We start from the raw sequence: 11,141 nt of genomic DNA on the forward strand, positions 1-11,141 counted from the left end.
CAAAAAGAAACATAAAAACAATAATGGTCAGATTTAGTTGAGGAAAAAAATATGAGAATGATCTTTACCCCAGTTGAGATTCACTGGAGATTTACTTGAAATAGATCTGATGTATATATTAAATCTTCATTTTCTTTTGTCCTATTTTTGTTAGAAATCACGGTCCATTATAGTTAGATCTTGATTGAATTATTACAATGGGTTAGCTTTGAGGTAGAAACTAAATGTAAACATTTATACGAATGCTAAATCACGTCACATAATATTAGATTAAATGTATATCAGTAGCCAAATTAATAGATAAAAATAGAATGGCCAAGAAAATGTGTGAACAGGAAATACTGAGATGAGGAAAGATTTGAAAACAGAGATCACTGTAAATTTGGAATACATGAGAATAGAATTTAAAAGTCAATAAAAAAAGAAATTAAGGAATTAAAAATCACAAACTAAATATAGATGGAATGGTAAATTCAGAGAGTAAATATAGAGAGCGGTAAAGCTCAAGCTAAGACTTGAAATAGTTGTATCTACTTTTTATATAATAGTAACCATGGAAAATAAGATTTTTAATAAAAATAATTAGAGATATATAACATTTCAAGAGTTTTAACAATGGACCAAACTTGAAACTGACGTCATAGGCTCACATAGGTTGACTCGGATTTCAAAGGACGGAATCAAACTTTCATTAAAGATATATTCGTGACAACGACTTAAGTGGCCTTACTATCGGCATGGTTATATTTGATGTTGACACATGCCTATGGTTCTGCACGTGTCATATATACTGACATGTGTGAATTATCTGTTAATTAGTATGCTTATATTATATTTATGTTATGTTATAATATGTGAATTGTAGGATAATAATTATGGTACCATGTGTTCAAGGATAGGTTTGAGATAGGATACGAGAAGGATGCACAAAACGAAATGTAACGATAGGAGTAAGATACGTTCATGAAACGTTAAGGTTAGGTTACATACTAAAGTGCTATGGATAGGGGAAATTGATGAAAGAATATGGTTAGGGTATGAGTAGAAAGGATAGGTTTGTGATAGATTGATAGAATGATAATGTTAGAATACGTTCTTGTGATGATATGACCAAGGTACGTTCACGTAACAATATGACTATGATAGGTATAAGAATGTTAAGGCTATGATAAGTTAGGGAACAATATGACTACAAAGTGTTTACGATACTCAATGTTTATGATACGATATATTGTGATGTGATGTGTCATGTTTAGATTGTTTTGTGTGACCATTGAGGTAATTGTTGTATGAATTGCACGTTATGAAATGACATGTTAAAAGCATGGAGCGTTATGTTATGTTTTCTAAATTGTATGTATACAACATGTTATTGTTGGATTGGTATGGCAACCTTGGAGGGAGGGGGGGGGTGAATAGGATTTTAACAATGAAAGTGTTTAAACGTGATTAATTTTTCTAATCATGAAACTTTTTACAAATAAGTAGAAGATGATAATTACTAGAACAAAATAATTCAAGTCAAAACAATAATCAAGTAGAACATGCAATAAATCACAATAATGATTTTGAAATTAAATAGGAAAGAGTTAGAGAAAATGGCACCGTAGTTTTATAGTGGTTCGGTCAAACTCGACCTGTTCCACTCCCCAAGCGCCTCTTGGGAAGTTGAATAAAGAACTTTTTCGACTCTTTCCACGGATCAGAGCCAAAACCGCTACATCGCTATTTTTACGAGTTCAAGAGCAAACTCAATCCTTTCCACGGCGCAGGATCAAACCGATACAAGTATTTGAGTTTGATAGTAACACACAACAACTCTCTCAAAGTGAGTAGATTTACAATTTGGAACACTCACAGCTATTTCCTCACAATATAATAATAATCTCTCTCAAGAATAAGATGAAGAGAAATAAACTTGTAAGCTTGGAGAGAGCAACAAACAATGGAGACTTTGAACAAATGAGGATTGCAGAATTTATGGAAGTTATGTGTTTTTTTAAAATGTGGGGAAGTTGATGAGTTTAGATATAGAAGAAAAGTGGCAAAATGTAGGAATTAATATTGACCATTGTATTGTGTTAGGAATATTGTATTGTGTTAGGAATAATAGAAGGTGGAGATTAAAAATAAATATATAAGAAAATTTTCTAAATTCATTTATTAATTTTTTTTAATATAATAATAATAAAAAGTTACGTGGGTAACCGTCAAATGAAAAATTCAAAATTTATTATAAATATAATAATATAATAATAATAAAAACTATGTGAGTAACTACCCAAATATTAAAATATAATAATATAATATAGTAATAATAAAAATCGATGTGAGTAACGGTTAGATTCAACTTTATATTTTGTAAAAATAATTTTATTTAGAAATATAATAATAAGAAAAACTCTACCATTTGTTACTCTTCCAAAATTATAAATGTCATATTTTAATTTTACTTGCCACATCATCACGTTGGGTATGTTGTCTCGACTGTAATTTCTTCGTTTTAGCTCTGATTTGAGTAATTGAAAAGTTGTTGAAATCGTTATTCCCGACCTTATACTGTAGACCGTTCAAAATAGTAAAAATAGTTAATAATTAAAAGTAGGTTTGTTATTATCAAAACATCAATCAATTAATTGATTGAAATTAATTAAAGTGAGATCAAGGGCCAAAAAGCTAATAGTTATGAATGACATGATATCACTACAAATGAAATGAAATGTAACCCCAGTAGGATTCTGTATGATACGTACACTTAAAAGGAGAAATGGCATGTTAAGCATGAAACATGATAGCATGGTTATATTCATTCATGATAAAAGTAGAAATATTGGGGACCTCATGCATTATGTGTGCTCATGCATTTGGGGGTATCTTTATTCCATCACGAGGGTACGGACGCGTACATCCAATGGCAGGACAACGTTCGTTATGTTTGCAAAGCGCTGCCGTGACGGTGACTAGTTCTAACGGGTATCCAGCCTAAGGAGCTCCCAGAGTATGCTCACGGGACAAGGAAAGTGGCCCAACGGTGTGTGAACTGACTGGTGAGCCCATACTCGCATGTATGGGCGGTGTGTAAAGTATATGGTACACCTCCAAATTACCCGTTAGAACAACACCATAGGAAGACAGATTGAAAGATAGGTCCCATCATCTCGTTTGTATGTGATTGTTGCATTTAACCCCAATAGTGGGGTCACTTACTTAATATTTCTTTAAATACTTAAGCCATGTGCTACTACATTTTTCAGGCTAAGGCAATGCATTCTTGTACGGCTGACGACGGCATCGCAACTCGAGACCATGACGCATGCATAGGATAGTGATATTTATTTTCTTAAGCTTAGGTTAGAATAGGATGTCTTTAACTTAAACTTTTATTTATTTTATTTAGTCGTTTGTTGTGTCATTTTAAAGATGTTTTCGAAACACGTCAGTCCATGAGTGTGTTTTAAGATAAAGGTTATGTTTTATGGAATTTAAATGAAATCTTCCACATTCAATATTTATGGTACGTATACAATAGCGACCTTAAATTAAGCAGAAAATTTCGAGTCGTTACCGTTCTGACTTATGGGCATCGTTGTTGGCTAGACAGTTGAAGATGGCACAAGTTTGGAAGCCTACGCTGCCGAAGCAAGGTTCGAAACTTACCTTGGTTCCCAAAGCTAGGCTTTGAAAAATTAGTAATATTTGAAAATAAGACAAAAGAAAAAAACAACTTTGATGGAAACAAAACTTTATTACATAGGCTTTGAATAATTGATACCCAATAGGTAAGGATTAAAAAAAAAGAATCGGTGGTCGGAGATTCCAAAAGTTTCGGTGCCTCGCCAGAATTTTCGAGCACCCACTCCCAAAGGCACGCCCATATCTTCCTCCACCCAAACTACCAACTTCCATTTTTGCTCATCCGATACAAACACATACGAGAGCATGAGAGATTAAGAGAAATAAAATTATCTTCGTTAAATTTTTCACATAGTCATTTTTCACAGCACTGAACTTCCTTTTATGTTCATTATATTTATCATTTGGTATTAGAGCCTTGTCTCTTTTAGCTGCAGTTAAAGATAACTATTGAAGGCAGTTTTGTTTAACTAGCCGTACCAAAATTTGTTGGTCACTACGATCATTCGAGCATATTAATGGAGAACTTTCTTCACTCTAAAGAATATTGGCAAGTAGTTGAGTCTTGGATTTCTGCGGTAGCAGATGATGCCGATTACTCAGATGAACAAAAGAAGGAGGTACCAGATCAAAAATTGAAAGACTTAAGAGCTAAGAATTACTTTTTCAGGCCATCAATCGCTCAATTTTGGAGACTATTTTGAATAAAAAAAACTTCGAAAGGAATTTGGGATTCAATGAAGAAAAAATTCTAAGGAAATACAAAAGTGAAACGAGCACAATTACACGCTCTGCGCAAGGACTTTAAGACCCTTCATGTGAAGGAAGGTGAGATTGTTTCTGATTTCTTTTTTAGTACTCTCACCATTGCTAATAAAATGTGTTTCCCATGGTGAAAATATGAGTGATGTTAGCATTATTGAGAAAATCACGCTCCATGCTTCAAAGTTTGATCACGTGGCTTGCTCCATTGAAGAATCCAACAATTTGGACATCATTTTCATTGATGAATTGCAGAGTAGTCTACTGGTTCATGAACAACGTATGCAAAGACATATTGTGGAAGAGCTAACATTGAAGATCACTCTTGATAGCAGTACAGGGAGAACAAATCGTGGAGGTGGCCCATTTCGAGGTAGAGGACGAGGACGTGGGAAACCAGGTTTTAACAAAACTCTTGTTGAGTGTTTTTATTATCATGACCTTGGTCATTTTCAGTATGAATGTTTCAAGAAAAATAAGGGACAGGAATCACAAGCTCATTTTGCTCAAACTTCTGAACGGTTGATTCTCATGACATTGTCTGAAATTGACTCAACAGGTTGTTTGTCAAACGAAGATAGCCACCATGATAACAAACATGGAGCCACAAATGACTAAGCTGGTGACCTCCATGAAGAAAATTCAGAGCAACATACATTAGAAGAACACATAATTGATGATCCTGTTGTTGATCCCTCTAATGATTCTACTACTATTCTTATTTCTAAACTAGCAGACAAACGCTCTAGATACCCTCCAACTTGGATGGGTGACTATGAGACTGGAGAGAACTTCTCTGATAATGATGATCAAGGTAATTTTTCTCTATTTGTTGATCAAGATCCTTTAACATATGTGGATGGAGTAAAAACTGCCAATTAGCGATGTGTCATGGATTCTGAGATTGAAGCAATATGGAAAAATGATACTTGAAATCTCACTGGTCCTCCTCATGGTACAAAAGCAATTGGGGTAAAATGGGTGTATAAAATGAAGCTGAATGAACATGGAGAAACTAACAAATACAAAGCTCAACTTGTCGCAAAAAGGATACACACGACAGCATGACGTGGACTACACAGAAGTCTTTGCCCCTGTAACTCGTATGTACATTATATGATTGATACTTGCTCTAGCAGCTCAAAAGAAGTGGACTGTGTTTCAATTGGATGTTAAATCAACATTTCTTTGTGGAGAGTTGGATGAGGAGGTTTATATGGCACAACCTCTTGGTTATGTGATCAAGGGAGAAGAGGATAAAGTATATCGCTTGAAAAAGGCTTTATACGGTTTGAAGCAAGCTCCACGTGCGTGGTACAACCGTATTGAAACTTATTTTCTAAAGGAAGGCTTTGAAAAGAAGTCATTACAAGGTACTTTCTTGCTTGTATGTCTTTATGTAGATGACATCATATTTACTCGAAACGATGAGACTTTGTTGGGTTCTTGTAAGAAATCCATGATGAAGGCATTTGATATGACTAATCTTGGACGAATACGATTTTTTCTTGGCATAGAAGTGTCACAACGAGCTGATGGTATTTTCATTTGTCAAAAGAAGTATGCCCCGGAAGTATTGGAAATATTTAATATAGCCTGCAATGTTGTATACAATCCTATTGTACCTAGATTTAAGTTTGTTACGGATTCTACTAGATTGTCTATCAACAACACCTTATACATGCAAATGGTAGGAAGCTTAATGTATTAACATCTACCAAACCTGACATCATGTTTTCCGTTAGTTTGCTTAGTAGGTACTTGACTAAGCCTATTGAAATTCATTTTCAAGCCATTAAAAAGGTGTTTCGTTACATAAAAGGGACACTCAGATATGGTATTTCCTATGAGAAAGATGGTAATATTGAGCTTACTGCCTACACTGACAATGATTATACAGGAGATTTAGAGGATAGAAAAAATACATCACGTTATTCACTTTTGCTAAGTTCAGGAGCTGTTTCATGGTCCTCAAAGAAGCAACTCATAGTCACACTCTCCACTATTGAAGCTCAATTTATTGCTGCTGCAGCTTGTGCTTGCCAAGCCATATGGTTGAGAAGGATGTTGGAAAAACTCGATCCCTATCCCAGTTGGAGCTACAGTGGTGTACTGTGATAATAGTTCCACTATTAAGTTGACTAGAAATTCATTCTTGCACGGTTGAAGCAAACATATTGATGTTCGTTTCCCCTTCCTCCGTGATTTAAGTAAAGATGAAACTGTGATGTTACAATATTGTTATAGTAAAGAACAAGTGGCTAATATCATGATATTCTGTTTTCTATTAGAATTTTGTTTTTATTTTCAATTAAACATTGTACTGATTATAAATATAGTCATTTTTAACGTAAAAAAACATTGAATTTACTTATGCAAACTTATCTTCATTAAATGTATCACCCCTAAAACTCGATTTTTGACTAAAATTTAAAGTTCAATTCAATTGATTTGTTACAAATAAAGAAATGAGCTCTTAAAATTATATTATTTCATTCAAATATTTATTTAAGAAAAACATTCGAGGTTCTATAGCTCAGTTGGTTAGAGCGTTGGTCTTATGAGCCGAAGGTCGCGGGTTCGAGCCCCGCTAGAACCAACCAAATACAAATGAATGAATACAAACCATATTAACAAATACAAATGAATGGAAGCTAGGTTGGTCGGTTGCTGATCTTGGATCAGGTCACAAGCGGGTCTGCACTCACGTAGTAGCAATTCCTCATCACCTGTTAGGTGTTAGCTGGTTACAGATGCTGACATGTGTCACGTAGTAGCAATTCCTCACCTGTTAGGTGTTAGCTGGTTACAGATGCTGACATGTGTCACGTAGTAGCAATTCCTCACCTGTTAGGTGTTAGCTGGTTACAGATGCTGACATGTGTCACGTAGTAGCAATTCCTCACCTGTTAGGTGTTAGCTGGTTACAGATGCTGACATGTGTCACGTAGTAGCAATTCCTCACCTGTTAGGTGTTAGCTGGTTACAGATGCTGACATGTGTCACGTAGTAGCAATTCCTCACCTGTTAGGTGTTAGCTGGTTAGAGCGTGGTTGTCAACCATAAGGTTTATTTGTATACCTTTATGGTTTATTTGTATACCTTTGATTTCATAATTTGTATGTGTATGTGACCTTTGATTTCATAATTTGTATGTGACCTTCTATCAGGAAAAGGAAAAGAATTGCAATAGCTAAATGATGATGGCGTGCAATATCGTCTATTCCTCCATATCCTTCTTAACACCTATCAACCTATCAAGAATCTATTCCTCCTTCACCCACCACTCTATTCCTCCTTCACCCACCTATCAACCTATCAAGACTCTATTCCTCCTTCACCCACTAATGCCCTCACTTCAAAAAGAACAATATTTGCTAGTTGTGTTTCCATGTTTGAGGTCGGAAAAACTTAAATAAGACAATATCTACTAGCGGTAGGCCTAGACCCTTAGACTGGTTAGGGTTAGCTATGGGCCTAGACCCTTAGACTGTTACATTATGTTTGTGAAATACTAGCGAGGAAAACTCAAATTAGACAATATCCTCCTGGACTGTTATATTATGTTTGTGAAATACTAACGAAGGTGTCGAATAATCCAATAGGAACCAACCACCAATGAAAGCGTAGGACGTACACGAGGAGCTAGGAGCTTATGTATATATTTAGGAAGTACAGCTGCTAAGGCCTACCAAGTAAGTGGCTCTCCCGTCGTAAGTTATGCATTTGTATACTGTATGTTGGCACGTGCCTTGATTTCGCACGTGTCATTAAATTGTATGTTAGACTGATATGTTTTGATACGTAAGCTTGTGAAATGTGAATGTATGCTGTTTTAGTATTGATTTGACGTGTGATTTAGTATATAATGTGATGTTATGTTTACTAAATTGTATGTAAAACAGCATGCTATGTGTGACATGAAATTACGAACTATAGCATGAAATATAACCCCGTTAGAATTATGCATGATAGGAAAAATGTAAAACGAAAGATATTATGATATGAATGAAACTGATAGCGGGGTTATATTTACTAATGATAAAAGTAAAGTATTGGGGACCTCATGCATTATGTGTGCTCATACATTGGAGGAATAACCCTATTCCATCACGAGGGTACGAACGCATACACCCAAGGGCAGAAGAACGATCGTTATGTTTTACATAACGGTGCCATGACGGTTACTAGTTCTAACGAATGTTTGACTTAAGAAGCTCCCAGAGTATGCTCGCCCGACAAGGAAAGTGGCCCAGCGGTGTGCGAACTGACTGGTGAGTCCATACTCACATGTATGGGTTGTGTGTAGAGTATATGATACACATCCAAATTACCCGTTAGGATAACACCGTAGGAAGATAGATTGAAGGATAGGTCTCGCCATCTCATTGCATTTGATTATTGCATAACCCCGATAGGGAGTCACTTACTGAGTATTCTAGAAATACTCAAGCCTCATGCTACTACATTTTCAGATAAAGGCAAGGCACCCATGTGAGACCGACGGCAACATCGCACAGCCTGTGACCGTGGCACATGCCCAAAAAAAACACAAAGAAAAAAATAAATAAATAATATAAAAAAGAAAAAGAAAAAGAAAAAGAAAAAAAAGAATGAGTAAATAAATAAATAAACAAAAAATCAACCCTCCCCAATCCTCTCCACTAATCTCTCATTCCTCTCTCCATCATCCCTCAAACCAATTCTTACACCGGAATCTCATGTTCAGCCAAATGAAATAGAAAACAAAAATGTCATTTTTTGAGAAAAGGAAAATGGCCATTGATCCAAATTTACTTGAAGAGTGAGGAGAGAGATCTAGTCAGCTGGTTAAGGTATATATTAAATATTTCTCACCTTTTGTCATAATTTCATTTCTAGGAAATCACTACCAATTATATTTTAAATCTTCCCTACATGATTGTTGGTAAAAAACTTTATATGAATTATGGTAATTATGGTAGATCAGTAGATAAATGAATCGATTAAATTAAAAATTAAGAATATCTATGAATAAATGTGAACCGAGTTAAAATTGAGCTGGGCTTAGAATGCTGTTAACACAATCAAAAGAAAAAGAAATACAGGGATAAAAAGAAGAAGGAAATAAACGAGAAACAGAAAAAGGAAATACAGGTACAAACAAAAGAAGGAAATATAGGCAGATTAATTAACGGAATCAAAAGAAAAGAAAAGAAAAAGGAATACAAAGAAGAAAATAAAATGAAGATTTCAACTAGTTAACATTATCAAAAGAAAAGAAAAAAAAAATTACCAAAAGAAAATAACAAAGAGAAAAGGAGAGAATGTAAGAATGGTTAAAAATTGGCCAAGAAAATTTATTACAATGAAAATACCAAAGAGAAAAAGGGAATTGACCAATAATATTTATCAATGAAAACATAGTCAAAGAGAAAGGGACATGTGATATGATATAAAGAGAAAGGGACATGTGATATGATATGAAAACGATAGGAAATATGTTAGGGTACAAGACATGTGATCAATTAACATGTTTAGGATATGATATATTGTGATGTGATATGTTATGTTTAGATTGTTTTGTGTGACTGTTGAGGTAATTGTTGTATGAATCGGACGTTTTGAAATGATATGTTAAAAGCATGGAGCGTTCTGTTATGTCTCCTAAATTATATATATACAACATGTTATAAATGATATGATATCACGATAAATGATATGAAATATAACCTTGCTAGAATTATGCATAATATGAGAACTGAAAAATGAGAAAAAATAGGAAATGAATGTAAAACAAAAATGGAAAGTTTATTGGGACCTCATGCATTATGTATACTCATGCATTGGGGGATACCCCTATTTCATCACGATGGTACGAACGCATACACTAATAGGCAAGGGTACGATCATTATGTTTTACATAATGTTGCCATGACGGTTTCTAGTTCTAACGGGTGTCTGACCTAAGAAGCTCCCAGATTATGCTCGCTCGACAAGGAAAGTAGCCCAGCAGTGTGCAAACTGACTGGTGAGTCCATACTCGCACGTATGGGCTGTGTAAAGTATATGGTACACATCCAAGTTACCCGTTATGACAATACAGTAGGAAAATAGATTGAAAGGATAGGTCCCGTCATTGAATTCACATGTTCTTGCAGTTAACCCACAATAGTGGGGTCACTTGCTGAGTATTTCTTTAAATGCTCAAGTCATGTGCTACTACATTTTTCAGGTTAAGGCAAGACATTCCTGTACGGCTGACAATGACATCGCAACTCGAGACCATGACATATGCATAGGATAGTGGTATTTATTTTCTTAGACTTAGGCTAGAATAAGATGTTTTTAATTTAAACGTTTATTTATTTTATTTAGCCTTTTGTTGTGTCGTTTTAAAGGTGTTTTCAAAACACGTAAGTCCATGCTTATGTTTTAAGATAAAGGTTACATTTTATGGAATTTAAATGAAGTCTTTCCGCATTCAATGTTCAGATATGTATACAATAGCAACCTTAAATTAAGTAGAAAAGTTTGGGTCATTACAGTTGGTATCAGAGCTTTAGGTTACAAATCTTGTAGACTAGTCTATGATGTAGGCTTGGCATGTTCCATGGTCCCACCGTCAATGCACCGTCTCCGTTTGGTATGTCTTGTGTAAGATAAGAAAATAAAATGTCGTTGATTGTGTATGTTGTTATTGCTTGGTCATTATAAAATATAGCTCATAATTGAATTTTCACCATTGAATGTATTATAGTTGACTG

General features: G+C 34.8%; 1 non-coding gene across 1 annotated transcript; it reads left to right on the plus strand.

Moving 5' to 3' along the window:
• The first annotated feature begins 6,920 nt into the window (after positions 1–6,920).
• On the plus strand, positions 6,921–6,994 carry TRNAI-UAU (transfer RNA isoleucine (anticodon UAU)). The gene has a single exon. It is a non-coding gene; the product is annotated as a tRNA-Ile (tRNA).
• Positions 6,995–11,141: the final 4,147 nt, after the last annotated feature.

This window comes from Cucurbita pepo, chromosome 18 (assembly GCF_057944985.1).
Source record: "Cucurbita pepo subsp. pepo isolate OVF chromosome 18, ASM5794498v1, whole genome shotgun sequence".
In the NCBI taxonomy this organism is placed as follows: Eukaryota; Viridiplantae; Streptophyta; class Magnoliopsida; order Cucurbitales; family Cucurbitaceae; genus Cucurbita; species Cucurbita pepo.